We start from the raw sequence: 6,605 nt of genomic DNA, 5'->3' as shown, positions 1-6,605 counted from the left end.
AGACAAAGAAAAATTCTGCCTTGGTTTACATCAAACGACATTTTATTAATGCCATTACTTTATCAGGGAGTAGCCTTCTCTTTTCCAAAGGTAGGATATATTACATTTATCTTTTAAAAAGACTGATAGTTAGTTTCATGGTTTACATTTGGTTCTTTAAATGCATCATTGTTGTAATCTCTTATGTGCTTCTATTATCCAGTGTTTCCTAGTCATTAAGAATTTCTTTTCAGGCTTGAGAACTCGTCGCGTTTCTGAGGCGACGCCTGAGCCGGCAGTTGGGCACGGCGCAGGGAAGCCGCTCGGAGCGGTGGTCTCGGCCCCAGCGTCACCATGGGGGCCGTGCTAGGCGTCTTCTCCCTGGCCAGCTGGGTTCCATGCCTCTGTAGTGGAGCATCATGTCTGCTGTGCAGTTGCTGTCCCATCAGCAAGAATTCCACTGTAACTTGACTCATCTATGCCTCCATTCTCTTCCTTGGCACTGTTGTGTCTTGTATCATGATGACAGAAGGGATACAAACTCAGCTAAAAAAAGATTCCTGGATTCTGTGAAGAAGGATTTCAAATCAAGACGCCTGATATACTAAAGGCATAGAAAGATTGTGATGTGCTGGTCGGTTTTAAAGCTGTATATCGGATCAACTTTGCTGTGGCCATCTTTTTCTTTGCCTTCTTTTTGCTCATGTTAAAAGTAAAAACAAGTAAAGATCCCAGAGCTGCAATACACAATGGGTTTTGGTTCTTCAAAATTGCTGCCATTATTGGTATCATGATTGGATCTTTCTATATCCCTGGGGGCCATTTTACTTCAGTCTGGTTTAGTGCTGGCATGTTAGGGGCCACTTTCTTCATCATCATCCAACTGGTGCTCTTGGTAGACATGGCTCACTCTTGGAATGAATCGTGGGTAAATCGAATGGAAGAAGGAAACCCAAGGCTCTGGTATGCTGCTTTTCTGTTTTGTACAAGCTTGTTTTATATCCTTTCCATCATATTTGCTGTGTTGTTCTACATCTTCTACACCAAACCAGATGGCTGCACAGAAAATAAGGTCTTCATCAGCCTTAACCTGATTTTTTGTGTTGCTGTTTCTGTTGTATCCATTCTCCCCAAAATTCAGGAACATCAGCCTCGTTCTGGCCTCCTGCAGTCCTCCATTATCACTCTGTACACCCTTTACCTCACGTGGTCGGCCATGACCAACGAACCTGACCGTTCCTGCAACCCCTCTCTTATGAGCATCATTACACACTTAACTTCACCCACTGTGTCTCCAGCAAATTCAACTACTCTTGCTCCTGCTTATACTCCACCGTCACGGAGTGGACACTAAGAGTTTGGATGATTTTGGGGGGCTGTTTATCTTTGTTGTCTGCCTTATATATTCTAGCATCCGTACTTCAAGCAATAGCCAAGTTAACAAGCTGACCCTCTCTGGGAGTGACAGTGTTATCCTTGGTGACACCACCAGTGGAGCCAATGATGAAGAAGATGGACAGCCTCGTCGGGCTGTGGACAATGAGAAGGAGGGGGTGCAGGATAACTACTCCTTCACTTGATGCTCTGCTGTGCTTCTTTGTACATCATGATGACCATAACCAGCTGGTACAGTCCTGATGCCAAGTTCCAGAAAGTATCCAGCAATTGGCTAGCTGTGTGGGTCAAAATGGGCTCCAGCATGGTGTGCCTCCTCCTTTACCTCTGGACTCTTGTGGCTCCACTCATCCTCACAGGTCAGGACTTCAGCTGAGCTTCGGAGTGCCAAGGATACTGCTAAAGCTGACAAAACTCCTTTGCTGAAAACACATAATCCCTTCTCGTTTCATCCACTAAACTGTTAAGTGAACCCTTTACAAATTTGGCTGTATTAATGTTTATATCAAAAGGCAAGAAATGAATAATGCTTGATGCAGAATCTGAACTTTCATATATATATATACATATGTTTATTTGTAAGGCTATAGCACAAAGGGAACATTTTGTGTTTTAGCGTGAACTACAGCTGTGCTGTGAAGAGAGTTCTTTATAAAGACCTGTAGATTCCTACTTGGGTCTAAAATGTAAGTTAGAATATTGATGGATATTTGAGGCTATCTTTAATATATTTCTATTTCAGTTTCCTTAAAAACCAAAAAAGGAATGCATTAATCCACAGTTTCCTCAGTAGAGGTCTTTGGTGAGTGACACAGGCACACTGTTTCTTCCATTGGTTCTTTAGAGGTAGCATCCTGGTTTGTGGAAAGGAATTATGGATGTAGGTCCTTCCCCAGAAACCTGGCTGCTGATAAGGATGAGAGAAGGCTTTTGAGTTCCTTTACTTTTTATACTATACTGCTGCTTGATAGAAGTCTGTGGCTTTGTCAGATATGTCATCCCAGTAAATGCTTTGTAGATTTGATTAAATGAAAGTTCACTTGGGAAAAAAATTTCTTTTCAGATGGTTGTGAACCACCATGTGGTTGCTGGGAATTGAACTCAGGACCTTTGGAAGAGCAGGCAATTAACTTGACTGGAACTTCAAACAGAATGTATATAATCTTTTCATACTGACCTGCACTAATTCATCAGAATGCTACAGTTGTACTATATATTGACATGGAACCAAATACCCCTGTGTACAAATAAGTCATTTGGCCATAAAACAAATTAGTAAATCTCAAAAAAAAAATATTCAGTTTTCTACAAGAAGCTTCAATTGAAAAGATGTCTCCTGTACAGCATTATTTTTTGAGATAGTTTTCTCCCTCACCTGTGTTTCCTTACAAGGCTGGAAGGAGAAGTTCTGCAGGACTTTAGTGAGAGCAAGTTTCATGTTCATGAGAGCAAACCTCATGCCAATGCAGTTCCTGGGTCCATTCCCAAAGGGCAGGTATACATAAGGATTGATGCTGCCCTTCTTCTCCTTGCTGAACCTGGAGACACACAGTAATGACAAGTTAGCAAATGACAGAAACATAAGAGCTACATACATGAATTTCGCCTTAGACATCTAACCAGTAACATACAGATGAGAAGTGTAAACTAAACATCCTTTCCAACCCCCTTGTCTAATAAACTTTCCATAGAGTAGATAAAACAAATGCTATCAGACAGAAAATGCATCCTGTGTGACCACTAATGTAATAATGTTGTTATGGGTTATAGGCAATCAACCATTGCCTGATTGGATTGAAGTTCCATTTTATAGGGGGAATTAATGCCTGATACTATAAATCTGTTCAAAATCTGCTGGGTAGGGTGGTCATAGGCTCTATGGGAGAATGTACTATTGTTGTTCTGCTAAGTGGACATGATATCAAACTGTCATCTAAATATTTATGTCTCTTCACAAAAACTAGTGCTGCTATTAGTCTTGGTCAGAGAAGCTTCTGATTGCAGTGGAGACAGTTAACACAGAGACTCATAACTGGTCAAAATGCTGAGAATGAGTGATGGTGGAGTGCTCAGTGCTTAATGGGACATCTGTATCATCCCTTCCAAGGCCTATGGAACATCTCATTAAGAGGGATCGGAATAAGTTAAGAGCCAGGGAATGAGAGCAGTGCTGTGAAACACTATCTTCTGGAGCCGACACAGCCATTGTACTCATGAACTCCCAGCAGCTATGGTTGCCTACACAAGGCTAGATCATGTTGATACATTCCATCAAAAATGTGGGAGGAGGGGGCTGCAGAGATGGCTCAGTGGTTAAGAGCATTGCCTGCTCTTCCAAAGGTCCTGAGTTCAATTCCTGGCAACCACATGGTGGCTCACAACCATCTGTAAAGAGGTCTGGTGCCCTCTTCTGGCCTGCAGACATACACACAGACAGAATATTGTATATATAATAAATAAATAAATATTTTTTTAAAAAAAGAATTTCTTTTCATTTTCTTAGGCACTTTTGATTTTTTTTCTGTTTAGAGCAGTGTTTTTTATAGCTCTGGCTTTTTTTTTGCATTATGTAATTGGGAATTGCTTTGAACATTTATTCCTCTGTCTGCTATACAGAGCTGGGAAGAAAACTGTGAAGGTGCACAAATGTGAGCCTGTTTTGCTTTGACTAAAAGTCAGAGAGACTGAGGTTATTTTTACTCTTTCAAAGTTCTTGAAAACAAGTGTGACTACAAACAAGAAATATTGACCTAGTGTGTAGTTACCTGGTGTTTTGGACATTAAGACGATCCATTGCAGAGGATCCGCTCCACCATGAACAAAGGTCACAAAGTTCAAGTCTATTCCTGGTCCTTTATTTTAAAATAAGAGGTTTGACATAGAGAGTGGTTTCTACAGAATATTTGGTCAAGGGTGTATTTGCTGCATATCCTTCCCAAAACATCAAATGTTTTATCAGGAAATAATGGCTTGATGTCACAAGGATTGAAACAAGTAACTCTTCTTGTTATCCTTTGTGTCATGTTAAAACAGTCTTTGGATTCTCCCCCCTTTATTTATAGTAGTACGAAAGCACATGAGAATTAAACAGGAGTGAATTGAGTATTCAGTATTCACTGAGTTGCACTCTCACTCCTACATCCCTGAATAAACCTTTCCCACAATGGCCCTCCTTTTTATTGAGTGGATGTTTCAAATTCATTGAGTGGTATCATGGTGGTCTGCAAAGACAAAACAAGTGATCAATAACCTCAGCCCCTATGGATTTCATTGGCCCTATAAAGAAATGGCAGAAATACTCTCCCTTTTAATTCCACTAAACACTTTAGGATAGCCTCAAAAATGATTATTAGACACTTAGGAGATCAGCTGTACACCAGTTTGGCACTTTTAACTACTGTGCAATATTTAAATAGCCAGTTATACCTCAACAATTTTATCAAGTTGTTGAAACAGTTGATACATGATCTTACCAATTTTAGTACAATATATCATCTTTAAATCTCATTTTTTGTGTATTATAAATAACTTACTCAGTTCTTTTTAACTTGGAAAAATCTATCAGGTACTGTTATTCTGACACAATGCTGTCATTACTATTTTCTTTTTTTTTGAGGGGTGCAATGAACTTTATTGATGGTATTCAAGAGAGTAGGGCTCCCTAAGCCCCCTCCTGCTATTCTGGGGGTCTGGGATGGAAACTGAGGGAGATGCTCAGTGTCAAGGGTTAGTTAGGACAGGGACTGCTCAGCAGCCTAGAACTTCTCTCTTGCTGTGTCCTTGCTGGGATGGGTGGTCCAGGGCGGGCTTCTTACTCCTTGGAGGCCATGTAGGCCATGAGGTCCACCACTCTGTTGCTGTCGCCGAATTCATTATCGTAACAGGAAATGAGCTTTACACAGTTGTCATTGAGGGCAATGCCAGCCCCAGCATCGAAGGTGGAAGAGTGGGAGTCACTGTTAAAGTCACAGGAGACGACCTGGTCCTCAGTGTAGCCCAGGATGCCCTTTAGTGGGCCCCCTGATGCCTGCTTTACCACCTTCTTGATGTCATCATACTTGGCAACTTCCCCAGGCGGCATGTCAGATCCACGATGGACACATTGGGGGTAGGAACGCGGAAGGCCATGCCCGTGAGCTTCCCGTTCAGCTCTGGGATGACTTTGCCCACAGTCTTGGCAGCGCTAGTGGACGCAGGGATGATGTTCAGGGCAGCGCCACGGCCATCTCGCCACAGCTTCCCAGAGGGGCCATCCACAGTCTTCTGGGTGGCCGTGATGGCATGGACTGTTGTCATGAGTCCTTCCACGATGCCAAAGTTGTCATGGATGACCTTGGCCAAGGGGGCTAAGCAGTTGGTGGTGCAGGAAGCGTTGCTGACAATTTTGAGGGAATTCTCATACTTGTCATGGTTCACACCCATCACAAACATGGGGGCATCGGCAGAAGGGGCGGAGATGATGACCCTCTTGGCCCCACCCTTCAAGTGGGCCCCAGCCTTCTCCATGGTGGTGAAGACACCCGTAGACTCCACAACATACTCGGCGCCGGCATCCCCCCATTTGATGTTGGCGGGATCTCGCTCCTGGAAGATGGTGATGGCCTTCCTGTTGATGACAAGCTTCCCATTCTCAGCCTTAACTGTGCCTTTGAACTTGCCATGGGTGGAGTCATACTGGAACGTGTAGACCATGTAGTTGAGGTCAATGAAAGGGTTATTGATGGCAACAATGTCCACTTTGCCAGAAGTGAAGGCAGCCCTGGTAATCAGGCGTCCAATACGGACAAATCCGTTCACTCTGACCTTCACCATCGTGTGTCTCTGGAACGAGGCTGGCACTGCACGAAAAGAAGCGGCTGTCTCTAGAACAGGGAGGAGCAGAACTGTCATTACTATTTTCATGCATTTACATCCTTTTTACTAAGGAAATTTCCTTATTTAGATTCTTCTAGCATGTTCTTTTATGTACTGGTTCATATTGTATTAATAAGACATATGGGGATATTAACAAATGTTTTATGATTCATGATATGTTGTGAGAATTTTCTCCCCAGCGAGGGGGACAAAGCAATTGTCTATCCCATCCCTGTGAGTACCAATAACATTGCAAACTACAGCTTCACCAAAGTCCACCCAGGGGATCCAATGAGTTTATTGAGGTTATTTACTGAACATGGTTGAGTAGATACTTATAGGCGTTTGAATACTGTGGTGGTTTTAATCAAAATGCT

General features: G+C 42.6%; 2 pseudogenes; one reads left to right on the top strand and one right to left on the bottom strand.

Moving 5' to 3' along the window:
* Positions 1-238: 238 nt before the first annotated feature.
* Positions 239-2,397, top strand: LOC121464848 (annotated as a pseudogene).
* A 2,758-nt stretch (positions 2,398-5,155) lies between these two features.
* On the bottom strand, positions 5,156-6,186 carry LOC121464849 (annotated as a pseudogene).
* Positions 6,187-6,605: the final 419 nt, after the last annotated feature.

Source organism: Microtus oregoni, unplaced genomic scaffold (genome assembly GCF_018167655.1).
Source record: "Microtus oregoni isolate MIOR12 unplaced genomic scaffold, Mior012 000029F_ref0000214, whole genome shotgun sequence".
NCBI classification, from domain to species: domain Eukaryota; kingdom Metazoa; phylum Chordata; class Mammalia; order Rodentia; family Cricetidae; genus Microtus; species Microtus oregoni.
Note: the sequence above shows the minus strand (reverse complement) of the source record. Positions and strands in the feature narration are given on the sequence as shown.